Source organism: Mus caroli, chromosome 9 (genome assembly GCF_900094665.2).
Source record: "Mus caroli chromosome 9, CAROLI_EIJ_v1.1, whole genome shotgun sequence".
NCBI classification, from domain to species: Eukaryota; Metazoa; Chordata; class Mammalia; order Rodentia; family Muridae; genus Mus; species Mus caroli.
Genome location: NC_034578.1, coordinates 54043239 through 54058080, shown reverse-complemented (window position 1 = coordinate 54058080; position 14842 = coordinate 54043239).

Below are 14842 nucleotides of genomic sequence, written 5' to 3'. Positions count from 1 at the left end.
TGTGTGTGTGTGTGTGTGTGTGTGTGTTGTGTATGTGTGTATATTATATGTTGTGTAGTATGTGTCGTATATGTGTGTTGTATGTTGTATATGTATGTGTTGTATATATATATGTGTGTGTGTGTTGTGCTTATATGTATGTGTGTGTTGTATATATGTGTGTGTTATGTGTTGTATATATGTGTGTGATGTGTATGTGTATATGATGGTTTACATATGCTTGGCCCAGAGAGTGGTACTATTAGGAGGTGTGGCCTTGTTGGAGTAGGTGTAGCCTTGTTGGAGTAGGTGTGGCATGCTGGAGTAGGTATGCCACTGTGGGTGTGGGCTTTAATAGCCTCATCCTAGCTGTCTGGATACCAGTCTTCTCCTAGCAGCCTTTGGATGAAGATATAGAACTCTCAGCTCCTCCTGCACCATGCCTGCCTGGATGCTGCCATTCTCCTGCCTTTATGATAATGGACTGAACCTCTGAACCTGTAAGCCAGCCCCAGTTAAATGTTGTCCTTATAAGAGTTGCCTTGGTCATGGTGTCTGTTCACAGCAGTAACTAAGACAGTGTGTCTATATGTGTATGTGTTCTTTGTGTGGTGTGTATGCATGTTTTTTTGTGTGTGTGTGATTGTGGTATATGTGGTGTATGTATGTATGATTGTATGTGGAATATGTGGTATGTGTGTGGTGCATACATGTGTCTGAACAAGTGTCTGTACCCTACGAGCCATCTCACCATCCCCTTCCAGTGCCAGCCCTCTTTTATTTATTTTTATTTTAAGACAGGATCTCACTAAGTTGTCCAGACTGGCTTTCAACTTGCTCTGTAGCTCAGACTTGCCTTGAACTTGTAACCCTCCTGCCTCAGCCTCTCAAGAAGCTGGGATTATACTTTGCACCACCTGACTTGAGGTTTTGTTGTGAGCTGAACTACATGTGAATCTAAACATCTGAACTACAGTGAATCACCATCATCTTTAGAGTTTTGGCTTTAAGCTTTATGTGGGAAACACTTCAGCGCTAATGTTTGAGGCTGTCATAGCGACCTTGCCCTTTGCAGGTGTTTTGTAGGCCGTAAGAGCAGGTTCTGGTGTGGAAGCATGGTTACTGGTCATTTCCTTCCTTGGAAGATGGTGGAGCCAGGAAAGTGGAGAGTTCTGATAAATATGTAGAATGTACTCATTAGAACTAGTTAAGGTCACTTGAGTATTAGGACTCTTTGTTCTGTGTAGTTATAGATACTGCTGCTTATAGGCAGCCCCTAGCTGGTGTCCCCCAAAGATGATATGAGTATTAAAATATCCTCTGAGTAAAGAGTACTGAGTCTTCTGAGACCTTGGGTTGGCATAACAGTAGGTAGAAAGTAAGCTGGCAGACTCGGTCTGGACATGGGCAAACCTAAGATAACTATGTGGCTTTATGTGACCTATGTAAGTGGTGGGAACCACTGTATAACTGTTGGGATATCTTGAAAGTGCCAGAGGGTGCTATCCATGGCAAGATATTTGACCATATTGTGATCCTTGATATTGTGAACTATAAGAATCTGTTTCTAACTGTGGCTCAGCCTTTGATCCTAGAGCTTTTTGTTTACTCTAAACAAGTGTGTGGCTCAGCCTTAGCACTCATCTTTATTCCAAGAGCTAAATAAAGTCCTCCTTAGGTCAAGAGGCAAAGCAAGCAACCAGCTGACAGGGAGTGAAGATAAGTAGAAAGGGGAGTCTTTGAGTTGAAGGATATCTAAGACAGCTTGGGGAAGGAACTTTTTCCTTCTTGGACATTGGTGGAGTAGGAAGGTCAGCTGGGTGCTTTCTCTGCCTCTCTGATCTAGCAGGCTTTCACCACAATGTCTGACTCCTGAGTCTTCATTTGGTAAAATCCAGTGGCTGGGATTTTGTTTTTTAAAACAACAACTAGCCATAACGGAGGCAGCATACAAGTTGGTCATGGGAAAGTGAGAGAATAATACAAATGGTGGCTGAAACAGGGCAAAGCCTCTATTGTGTGTGCTCAGGGAAGCCATCCATCCACAGGAAGTCAGCCACTCACTCATGAGCTGACAGACTATGGATAAAAACTGAAATTAGAAAGAGATGCTGGGTGATCCAGGATACAAGGATACACTATAAAAACCTGAAATCTAGCCTGAGACTATGGGCTGTGGCTTGTCTGTAGTGCGAGGTGTGATCTACTGACTGAGACCGAGGTAGAGGGTTAGGAATAGGTTCATGGTGTAAAATCTAAAGACCTGGGAGGAATGCACAGGGGAATTAGGCCTGAACAACTTACCAGGCTGCAAGGGACTCTGGACTGTCTTACTTATAACATCCCTGACTGTGTGAATCTCTGGTACTATACTGTCTCTTGTGGTGTATCAACAGACTTAAAGAACCACTCAAATGGTGGTAGATTGAGGGGAAACATATCTAAAGGAATGTGACCAAAGGCAGAGATATTCCTTGCTCAGAATGTAAAAGAAAGAGGCCTATTAAGGCACACATGCCCTCAATTCCAGCATCCAGCAGGCAGAGGCAGGAGGTTCTCAGCAAAATCTTGCCTAGCCTGGATTTCATATCAATTTCCATGTTAGTTAGGGTTATAGAGTGAGGCCCTGTCTCAAAGAAGAAAGGAGAGAGAGAGACAGAGACAGAGAGGGGGATAAAGGGAGGGAAGAGAGAGAGAGAGAGAGAGAGAGAGAGAGAGAGAGACCAGTTGGAGAGATGTCTCAGCAGTTAAGAGTGTTACATTTCTGAAGTAGTATAAAGAGACAGAAGGCAGAAAGAGACCAGAGTCTGACTGTCAACAGCTGGGACTGTCCTTATTAGCAGACACAGCAAGGGGCAACTTCTCTCTTAAGGGAAATTGAAGGGTATGGAAGGGGGAAAAAAGCTGACTGTGACCCTTTACAGGGGTGGGATGAGGGGCTTGGAAATTAGGAAACTGTTACAGTCATGGGGGCTATGTGTGGGTCTGCAGTCTCTCTTTCCTGGAATTGCCTGCCTCTAGCAAGACAGATTATCTTAGGAGATAGGCTGTCTCTGTGAACAGTCCTTTCTGTGAGAACTCAGCAGCTTAGCTAGTTCAACTGTAATCTCACAGGAGTCCTGTGGGAAGCCACATGTGCCGTTGCAGAGTGGCACAGGCTTCTGCTGGCCACCACATATACATAGGCAGGAAAGCTTTTTGCCAAGATGAGGTTTTGAGAATTGACCAAAATTGACCAATCAGAAGAGAAAGAAATTGACCAATCAGAAGAGAGAGAAATTGGCCAATCAGAAGAGAGAGAAATTGACCAATCAGAAGAGAGAGAAAGTAACCAATCAGATAAGAGAGAAAGTAACCAATCAGATGTAGGAATGCAAATGAGGTAGTAAGCATCAACCAAACACAACACAATCCGGGTGTGAGACACGCCTCTCCTAGGCCTATATAAAGCAGCACCAGGGCTGGGCTGAGGGTCTTTTCGCCTCTNCAATCAAGCTCTCCCAATAAACACGTGCAGAAGGATCCTGTTGCAGCGTCGTTCTTGCTGGTCGAGTCGGACGCGTGCAAGAGAGTCCCACTTTTATACCCAAAGCATTCTATCAGAGAGCATTTGCTATTCCTGCAGAGGATCGCGTTCAGTTCCTAGCATATGGTGGCTCACAAATTGTCTGTAGCCACAGTTTCAGGGAATCTGATGTCTTATGGCCTCTGAAGGCAGCGGGTATTCACTCAGTGCCCCCTCCCTCACATATGCATTTACTCATACATACACATAAAAATAAATCATCATCATCTACATCATCATCATCATCATCAACAACAACAACTCCCCTGAGCTGGTTATGGTGATACATATTTGCAACCGAAGCACGTGGAAGGATCACAAGTTCAAAGTCATCCTTGGCTACACAGAACATTTGATACTAGCCTGAGCTACGTGAGATCCTGTCTCAAAACAAGTCTCTGGAAAACAGATAAAGATCGTCTTGGAGAAAGGGCGTAGGTGGGAATAGAGAAGGGAAGAGCCGAATGCTGTACTTTCTGAAGCAGCTCCCCGAGGAGAAGAGGTTCAGGCCACTATCCTCAAGGGAGGAAGAGACTACTGCTGGAACTCTGGAACGGCTACCTGGCCCATGGGAGTGCTACCAAGAAGCAAGACTTCCAAACCGTAAGAGAAATCTGGGTCAATAAGATAGTTCAGTAAATAACGGTGGTTGCTGCCAAGCCTGATGACCTGAGTTCAATCCCTGGCTCCCGCAGGGTAAAGAGAAAGAACTGACTGCAGTAAGTAGTCCTTTGACTTCTACATGCATGTTGTGTTATCTCCATGCACACACATAGATAAATGGAATTTAAAAAGAAAGTTTGAATTAAAAAGAGAGAAAACATAAATACACACTGCCCAGCAGAGCAGAGCTGTGTTTGGAAAGGGATAACAAAGGAATCTGTCCAATTGTGCATAGGGTAAGCCAGTCAACCTAATAAGACTGTAGAATTCATCCCTGGTCCCTTGCACAATGCACTGCATAGGATATGATCTGGTTCCAGGCATCTCGCTGGGATAAGCACTCTGACACCAGGGAGAGTGGAAGAGAGGAGGTGTCCCCATGATCCGAAGCCAGGACAGCTCCTGAAAGGCTTCAGTCCAGCTTGCGTTCTTATTTTACACTCTAAAATCAGAAGGTGGGGTGGACAAGCAAGCCAGATTTTCAGAAGCGAGTGTGGCAGACCACAGGTTGTTAAGGGCAATGGCCCTTTGTTTCAGCTGTTGCTCCAGGTCATCTTGTGCCAGATAGCAAGTGAAGTCATGCTTGGAGACAGGACAGGCAGTGCTTTAAGAAAATCACAAATAAATCAATAAATCAGCATCTTAATAATTGGGCTTTTCTACCTTATTCTACTTTAATCCAGGCAAAACCGTGGGCAGATTCTCCATACCATGAGGTTCTCTATGGATCTGTGACCAACATGACTAGTCTTACCTACCTTACAGCTGGGCAGGGCAATATCTTTGGAATTGGTCATACATCCCTGCACATTTTAAACAAACTGTCTTATACCTGAAGCAAATGGACAGTTAGGGCACTACATTCTCTATGGGAGAGAGCTTCTTGGTGGTATCTATCTAGTACCTGTATTTTTACTTCAAGTTGCATTAATAGATGTAGAATATCCATGTGTCCATTCTAGCATCACATGCCACAATGGCTTTAGCTAGCACCAAGGGGCAGCATCTCTCACAACAGAAAAGAATGTCCTGTGTTCCTTACTTCCCCTGCCATCATGACAAAATGCCTGACTCAAGGCAACTAAAGGAAGGAAATGTTAATTTTGGCTACAGATGTCGGGTACGTAGTTATGAGAAGGCCCGGGGCGTGTGGCAGCTGGCCACCCAGTATCTACACTCAGCAAGCAGAGGCTGATAATGCTGGTCCACTCACTTTTTTCTTTACGTTCATCCTGGGAACACAGCCATCAAACAGTGCTGGCCATATTCAGAATGAGTCTTTCTTCCCTGTTGAACCTCTCTGGAGCAGCTCTCTTAAACCCTGGCAACCTCAGGGGTTGGTTTCCAAGGTGATTCTGAATCTGCTCACGTTGACATCGAAGACTAACAAGTCACCTTGACACCTAACGTATATCCTTTTGTTTTATTTTGTTTTGGGTTTTGAGGCAGGGTCTCAGTATGTAGCCCAGGCTAGCCTGGAACTCACTTTGTAGACCAGGCTAGTTCTGAACTCACAGGGATATGCCTGCCTCTGCCTCCCAAGTGCTGGTATTAAAGGTGTGTAGCACCACCGTTGGCTTAAAAACATACTTTTAAAACAATAGCATTTTACCCTTGGTCCTCAAAAGTTATGGGGATGTGGGAGGGGCAACTGAAAGGATGGCTCAGTGGTTAAGAGCATTGATTGTTCTTCTAGAGGACCCAAGTTTGATCCCCAGTACCCACATGGTGGCTCAGAACCATCTGTAACTCCAGAACCATGGGATCTAACGTCCTCTTCTGGCCTCTGTAAGTACTACACAGATGTGATATACAGACATGCACACATGCAAACCACCCATATATATAAAATAAGAAGAAATCTCAAAAAGAAATCTCATAGACATCTTATAATGCATTTAGTCCATTTGTGACAGGTCTCCCCCTCCAATTCTGAGCAACTCTATACAGAGGTCTAAAGCCCAAAACTTTCAACTGAGATCCACTATTTAAAAAAAAAAAAAAAAAAAAAAAAGCTGGGCAGTGGTAGCATGCCTTTAATCCCAGCACTTGAGAGACAGAGGCAGGCAGATTTCTGAGTTCCAAGTCAACCTGGTCTACAGAATGAGTTCCAGGATAGCCAGGGCTACACAGAGAAACTGTTTCTAAACACACACACACAAAAAAAAAAAAAAAGTTACATGTTTTGAATATGAAAAGGCCAGAGTTAACATTTCCATTCCAACAGGAAGGAATGGGGGCAAAGAATAGAAAGATAAAGTCAACACAAAATTGTAGAGGAATTTTAACCCAGCAATATGGCTGCTCTGGCAAGATTATATCCAAAGACCTCTAGGTCTGTGTGATCCAGCTGGAATGACACAGCTTTAATCTCTCTGGCTGGAAGAGTACTAACAGTGGAGGTAAGGTTAGTCTGTAGAAAGAAGCAGCCATGTTTGGAAGTAATGTCCAATTGAGAGGCAGACAAAATGACAAATCAGAGACAGATTTGACAGAATGAGCCAGAGATAGGATGTGCCCAGCTCTCATGAGAAGAGATAGGAATGAGAGGCGACTTAAGAGAGCAGCACAGAAAGAGAGAGCGAGGAAGCAGATTACCAGAACAGATTGCAGTTCTGCAGAACAAGCCAGAGAATGACAAGGAACTGGAAGATTAGGACAGGCTGCCAGAGTTAATTTGAGGCCAAATAGAGCAATTCAGTCAGAAGACAGCCAAAAGAAGCCAGTTTGAATCAGTCAGCTTCGAAAGGAGTTTTGGCTAGAACCATTGAGATGAACCAGCCAGTCAGAGTTTAGAAAGAGCTAGAAAGGGTAAGCTTACTCAGCAGTGAGCCTCCAAGAAGACAATTACATCTGGTGAGTAAAAATTACTTTACAAAGATGGGATCCCAGCCGAGCAGCCTTAACCTAACCCAAACCCTAAAGCTCTGTGTCTGACATCTGGAACTCCAGATGACTTCCTTTGGGCTCCACGGCCTTGGGTACCCCCATCTCCCTTCAGTTCTTCTGCCTGTAGCATGAACTCTCTGGCTGGCTTCACTCTGTGTCTCCAGGTTTCTTCATGGATGCCCATGTACATCCACTCTCTCTCACTATAGATCTGATGAACAGCAACAAGCGTTAGCCACACCACATCCTGGATATGTTGTCTTGAAACTTCCTTAACCAAATAACTTAGCCTATTACTTTTTAAATGTAGCCTCATTTAGATTTTCAGGATGTGGGAAGAGCACAGCCAGATTTGGGGGCCGTGGGGACAGAATGCAACATAAATAGCCTCTGGGGGATTCTTTATTCTTCTCTGAAGCCTCATGAGCCAAACCTCAACTTGTTTGAATTTCTCTTGGCATTCTGCTCTTCCAAACTACCACCGCACAGTCCATTAAACCCCTTGTCAGCATTCTAGGTTTTCTCTTGCCCTCACATCCAAACTCTCCCAAATTTTCCTCTAAACCCGTCGAAGGCTTGTTTACTACCCAATAAGGTGCCTCACAGCAGCAAGCCCACCCCTCAGCACCAATCTTCTGTGATCACAGCAGCAAGCCCACTCCTCAGCACCAATCCTGTGTTGGTTTCCTTTCTCATCACTGTTAAAAATTATCTGACAAAAGGCAACTAGAGGAATTAAGGGTTTATTTTGGTTTAGTTTGAAAGTCATCATCAGTCCATCATGAGGTTAAGGAGTGACAGAGCCACGGGAGCTATCTGCTGGCTAGTTTGCTGTCAATTTGATACAAGGTCATTTGGAAGAGGGAATCTCAAGAAAACTCTCACATACAACTGGCCTATAATGCATTTTCTTAATTAGTTATGGTAGTGGTTTATATATGCTGTGACCAAGGAGTGGCATTATTAGGAGGTGTGACCTTGTTGGAATAACTGTGCCACTGGGAAGGGCGGGGAGTGAGACCCTCCTCCTAGCTACTTAGGAGCCAGCCTTCTCCTGTTTGCCATCAGAACAAAATGTGGCACTCTCACCTCTTCCCACACCATACCTTCCTGGATGCTGCCATGCATGATAATGGATGGAACCTGTAAACTAGTCCCAATTAAATGTTGTCCTTTCTAAGAGTTGCCTTGGTCTTGCTGACTTTTCACAGTAATGGGAGCCCTAACTAAGTCAGTGATAGATGTAGAAGTGCCCAGCCCATTGTGGGCGGTCTCACCTCTGCACAGGTGGAACTGGGTTTTATAAGCAAATGGGCTGAGCAAGCCATGAGTACTTCTCAATGGCCTCTGCATCAGCTCCTGCGTTAAGTTCTTGCCCTGTAGAGGGCACAAGCTTACAGATAGCACAGAGAAAGCAGAATTGTTAAACACCCAATGCAAAAAGTCAGACACCCTTTGTCAGGTAGGCTTCCTCTGCTCTACTTGGGGGATCCCAGATCCCACACTCCCTTCCAGAGGAATGTCACATAGCCCTTAGAGAAATCACAGATCCAAGTCCCTTTCTCCGCAAAAGAAACCCATTCAGCAAACATTTGAGATTCTTGGAATGCCTCCCCATGCAAATGTGTGGAGAACTTTTGGAGTGGCCTTGTAGGAATTTGACATTGGGCTAGGACAGGGAAGTAGGCTCAGATAAGAATATTCACATTTGGGCTAATACAAAACTCCAGGTAAACTCAGCTGGGGAATGTGTGGCATTCCTTTGATCTTGGTCAACCTGATAAGCCCATAGAAAAAGTGATCACAGGACTTGTTTATTCCTTGACCTAGAACTGACCTCATTCTTTGCATGTACTTAAAATGGTATAAAAGCAGACTGGGGAAAAAAATAAACCCACTTCAGCCTCAGCACTGGCTGGAGTCATGTTTTAATGTTGTCTAACTGTCTTTTTCTTTCCAATCCTGGCTTCCTCCCTTGAGTCCTGGTTGACTGACTGAGTGGGCTTGGTCACTAATGAGGTATCTTAGGATCTTAGGTAGCAGGCAAGGACCTCTGCCCACCCTGGATATTCGTACCCCCTCCCCCAACATTTTATATAAGCACCATTCACCCTGAATAAGGTGGAACTGTCTTTCTGAAGCTGATCCCAGAGATAAGTCTGTCATCTCAGTCACACTATGGGCTGTCTGAACCCCGCCCCACCCCCCATTCGTCGACTCTGTTCCCTTTACCCTCATGGGATGGTGGCCAGTTACCCTAGGGAGAAGGGAGGACCACATGCAGTTAGAAACAGAGGGAAATGACCACTGAGCTCCACTTGCTCTGCCCTTGTGTCACCCACATTCAGGTTGGATTTTCCATCCCCAGTGAAACTCTCTGGAAATGTTCCCACAGATATACCCAGAAGTGTCTCTTATGTGATTCTTTTTTCTTTTTTAATTGGATATTTTCTTTATTTACATTTCAAGTGTTATCCCCTTTCCTGGTTCCCCCCACTCCTGGAATCTCCCCCTGTCTTTGTTAGGGTTTTACTGCTGTGAGCAGACACCATGACCAAGGCAAGTCTTATAAAAACAACATTTAATTGGGGCTGGCTTACAGGTTCACAGGTTCAGCCCATTATCATCAAGGTGGGAGAATGGCAGTAACCAGGCAGGCACGGTGCAGGCAGAGCTGAGAGTTCTACATCTTCATCCAAAGGCTGCTAGTGGAAGTCTGACTTCCAGGCACCTAGGGTAAAGATCTTATGCCCACACCCACACTGACACACCCACTTCAACTGGGTCACACCTATTCCAACAAGGCCACACCTCTAAATGGTGCCATTCCCTGGCCCAAGAATATACAAACCATCACACCCCCTATCCCATCCTCCCTCCTCCTGCTTCTATGAGGGTGTTTCTCCACCCACCCACCCACCCCCACCTCTCTGCCCTCGATTCCCCTACACTGGGGCATCTATCAAGCCTTCATAGGACCAAGGTCCTCTCCTCTCATTGATGCCTGATGAGGCCATCCTCTGCTACATATACAGCTGGAGCCATGTGTACTCATTGGTTTATGGCTTAGTCTCTGGGAGGTTTCTGGGGTGTGTGTGGGGGGGTGTCGGTTGATATTGTTGTTCTTCCTATGCTGTTGCAAACCCCTTCAACTCTTTCAGTCCTTTCTCTAACTCCTCTATTGGGGACCCCTCGCTCAGGCCAATGGTTGGCTGCAAGCATCTACCTCTGTATTTGTAAGGCTCTGGCAGGGCCTCTCAGGAGACAGCCATATCAACCTCCTTTAAATCTAGTCAACTTGACAGCAAGGATTAACTATCAAATCACCCAATTGTGGAAAAGAGTCTGACAAAGTAAGATGGCATTAGAAATATTGATAGCTGCGCAAAGAGGTGTATATTCTATGTTGATGACTGAACACCAAAGTGTCCATCAGATAAGGAAACTAACGTGCCAACCAGACTAAAAACTAAAGCTGCAAGATCTTGTCTGCAGACCTGGTACCACAAAGAAGCCAGTTCTTCCTGTTCAAATGGCAATATGTTCTGCACTTGCTCAGCCTGGCACCATGAAGTGAGTCTATGAGAGGCTATTGGTGAATCCTAGTTGCAGTGGAAGACTCCAATGTATTGGAGATGCCAGTACCATGGGATGACCACCAAAAAACAACAGCAGCAGGGAAGTGGAGTCAACCAGGACCTAGAGTGCTACAGAGGGCAGAGCTGGAGAAGTGATGTAAGCCCTTTGGAGAAGCCCAGAAGACTATGTGTGAATCTCAGACATTGCAACAAAAAAATCTGTAACATTGAAGTTGCTTTGGAGACCCCAAGATGTTTGAGATGCCAGAGCTATGGGATACCTGCTGAAGAAAGCTGCTAACATGGAGTGGAGCCCACCAAAGACAATTGTGCTGCAGCCAACAAAGCAGAGAGAAATTGGACAGTAGACATGGCGATGCTGAGTTTGGAGTTTGCTAGCTAGTTTTTGGTCTTTCTTTGGTCCAGTATTGCCTCACTATAACATTTTGGAATGCTAATATATATCCTGTGATGTTGGAAGTATATGATCTACATTTCTATTTTTATTTTATAGGAGATTGCAGCTAAGTGATTGGATGTATCTCAGAAGAGACTTTGAACTTTGGAATTTTAACATTGTTAAGACTGTGATAGACTATGGGGAATTTTGAAATTAGAATAAATATATTTTGCATTATGCTATGTCTGGGTATGGCTCCCATAGATTCATGTGTTTGAACAAGCCTATGGGGGCCAAGGAGTGGAATGTGGTGGTTTGAATATGCTTGGCCCAGAAAGTTGCACTATTAGGAAGTGTGACCTTGCTGAAGTAGGTGTGTCAATGTGGGCATGGGCTTTGAGATCCTCCTCCTAGCCATGTGGAAGACAGTCTTCTCATGTCTGCCTTTGGATCAAGACATAGAACTTTTGGTTCCTCCAGCCCTACATCTGCCTGGATCCTGCCATGCTCCCGCCTTGATAATAGACAGATCCTCTGAACCAGTAAGACAGCCTCAATTAAATATTGTCCTTTATAAGACTTGACTTGGTCATGGTGTGTCTGCACAGCAATGGAAACCCTAACTTTGCATGTAAATACTGTTGCTGCTTTTAGGCTCCATGAGGGCTGCAAACTCCTCTTGCATCCCCTGAATACTTTGTATATTGAAATAGAATTTTCAGGCTTTTGAGGTCTTGGATTGTAGAACTTTACCTTTTTAAACTAATTAATTAGTTATATGCACAACAGTGTTTTGCTTGCATGTATGTTGTATACCATGTTTGTGCAGTACCTATGAATGCCAGAAGAGGGTACCGTTGTCATTTACCCTTTTTTTTCAAGGGAGGACCTTTAAATTGTTCCCCAATCACTGAAGGAGCAGCTTGAAATCCCTATAGATACCGTGATTAGTCTAAAATAGGATAGTATTGGCATATAACTTGCCTCCTATATACTTGTGACTCCTTTCTAGATTGCCTATAATTCTAACATGATCTTAACACTGTGTGTTAGGTTTAGCCCCACCCCTCTAGATTGCCTATAATACCTAACGTGATCTAAACACTATATATTAGGTTTCGCTCCACCTCTAAGTTGCAGTGCTGGTGACAGTTTCCTAAACAAAAGGACTTGTTCTAACAGGATTGTTATGAGATAAACAATCTTTTTTTTTTTTTTTGGTTTTTTGAGACAGGGTTTCTCTGTGTAGCCCTGGCTGTCCTGGCACTCACTTTGTAGACCAGGCTGGCCTCGAACTCAGAAATCCGCCTGCCTCTGTCTCCCGAGTGCTGGGATTAAAGGCGTGCGCCACCACGCCCAGCGAGATAAACAATCTTAAAGGTGGGTTTCTGTTTACCAGAAAAGTGAATCTTATAAAGTGGGTTTCTGTTTACCAGGAATCCCCTTTAATCAGCCCCAAAGGTCAACTATCACAGACAAGGGTATTTAGTTCCTGGTCAGTCCCAACAGCTCAAAGACTCTTGCCTGTTGACTCATAAAATCTGCATGCGTTTATACTGTTTTGCTCTTCTCTCTACCCCAACCCAGGGCCTTAGTAATATGATTTCCCAGTAAACCTTTCTTTCCATCCATGGACTGGGTCTAGTTCACTAGTTTCACTGGGCCCTCATTTACACTATGTGTATAGCTGTTATACTATGGTTAGGGAGTAATGCCAGTAAAGATTTCTATATGTTTACAGTGCATATGTAACCATTTATCACCCCCTATAGCTGCTCATTTGCTACTTTATGGGTTCTTCTTTATTCCATCCTTTCAACCCCCTAACATTAGATAAGAGAGAAAAAGGAGTAGAGGGAAAGAGGGATGACATTATCATTGGACTACTTCCTGCCAACTAAGAGTGTTTTGGGGGACAAGTTTGATCTTCACCATCAGGATAGCTAATTTCTTCTTCTTGCTGTTTCTTCTTTGTGCACGACTACTTAACAAACCACAACCACTAACCTACCACCACTAACCCTGCCTCTTGAGGCCCTAGGATATATATATATACATACCGTCTGAAAATTTCCCAGAATTCCAAACATTACACCCCTGCAAGAACTCGAGGTAAATTGTCAACTGCTGTGGACAGTCTGAAGCAACCCCATATCCCACACCTGGGATTAAAATGAAAACATATTCTTATAATATTCCTGTGTTAGTTAAAGAAACCAAAATTTTTACTACATTTCCCCTCTTGTGTTTTAAGCCTTTCATTGTGCTGTGTTTAGCAAGAAATTATAAATAGAGGCATTTCCAAGAAATGTCTCAACACTTTTCAGATCAGTGGCCATGGTTTTCTGGTGAGCTTTCCTACTGAATTCTAATCCTTAGAAGTTTTGATGGTATCCTCAGCTTTTCCTTTCCTATGGAAATATAAACAAACCTGCATTTCCAACACAAAACTTTCACAAGCTTCTATTCTGATATTAATACATCCTTATAGTATACAGGCTCATTTAATTCCAAAGATTTTCTATAATTCAGTGCCTCTTAGCAGCTGCTGTTGGAAATGGCTCCTACGTTTTGCTTCAGGTCCCCAAACTATGTCCCCCATTTGCTTCCTGATAACAAGAAATTACCTTGGATGTCTCTCTTGGACCTACACTCATCAGTCCAATGGCTGCCCTTGCCATATTGGCTGCACACCTCTGGAAGCCTAGGCCTTCTTTCTGGCTTATAGTTAGAAATTGCTGCTAGGAATGGCTTGTTCACTTTTCCAGGGTAAAGTACTGGGCATTTTGAGTCCTCAGACCTTTAGTGTTTTGGTCAGAGTTTCTTTGCAAATGGTCATATTTTCTTCAATTGAAGCACCAGGTACTTTGATATTAGCGATCTCTAGCTATATCTTGACAGATGATGTTAGCATGGTACAAGTTAGAACCAACTGATCATATCCTTTATCCACTCATCCATGGGTGCTGCCTGCAGGTTTGATGGTCTAATTTGCATTTTCATATGCCAAGATCTTTATCAATACCTGTCTTGCACCAGAGTCTGATACAGCTTTGTTCACACCTGAGACTAATCTTTAAAACAAACAAACAAACAAACACCACCAAAGGCCTCTCTAGAGGTTTGTATAATTTTTATAAACAGGATGGAACTTTTCCCAGGCTCCTCAACTTTGTCCAAAGCTCTTAAAGATGTTAGGTGGCATTGTTCATAGTAACATTGTCAAATTGAATTTGTTCTTGTATATCAGAATACAGTTTTCATCCAGCAACTGGTCTTTGACAATATTCATTTCTCATGCTCTATTTCACTGTTCAATAATTGAGGCTTCTTCCCTCCACCATGTTAACCATTGCAATTGCAGCCTAGCATCTAGTACAGCTGCCACCAATTCCTTCCAGCCTTGGGGAATAATTCTATTTGGAGTAGCCAGGTTTTTTTTTAATTTGTTTCACATAAGGTAAGTGCATCCCATATGAAATCATAGCCTCTTTATGATGCTTTAGATCTATCATTTCTATAGGATGCCTTCTTATCTTGTTATAACCTAAGGCAAGTACATCCCATATGTCTTAGTTAGGGTTTTACTACTGTGAACAGACACCATGACCAAGCCAAGTCTTATAAAAACAACATTTAATTGGGGCTGGCTTACAGGTTCAGAGGTTCATCAAGGTGGGAGCATGGCAGTATCCAGGCAGGCATGGTGCAGGAGGAGCTGAGAGTTCTATGTATTCATCCAAAGGCTGCTAGTGGAAGACTGACTTC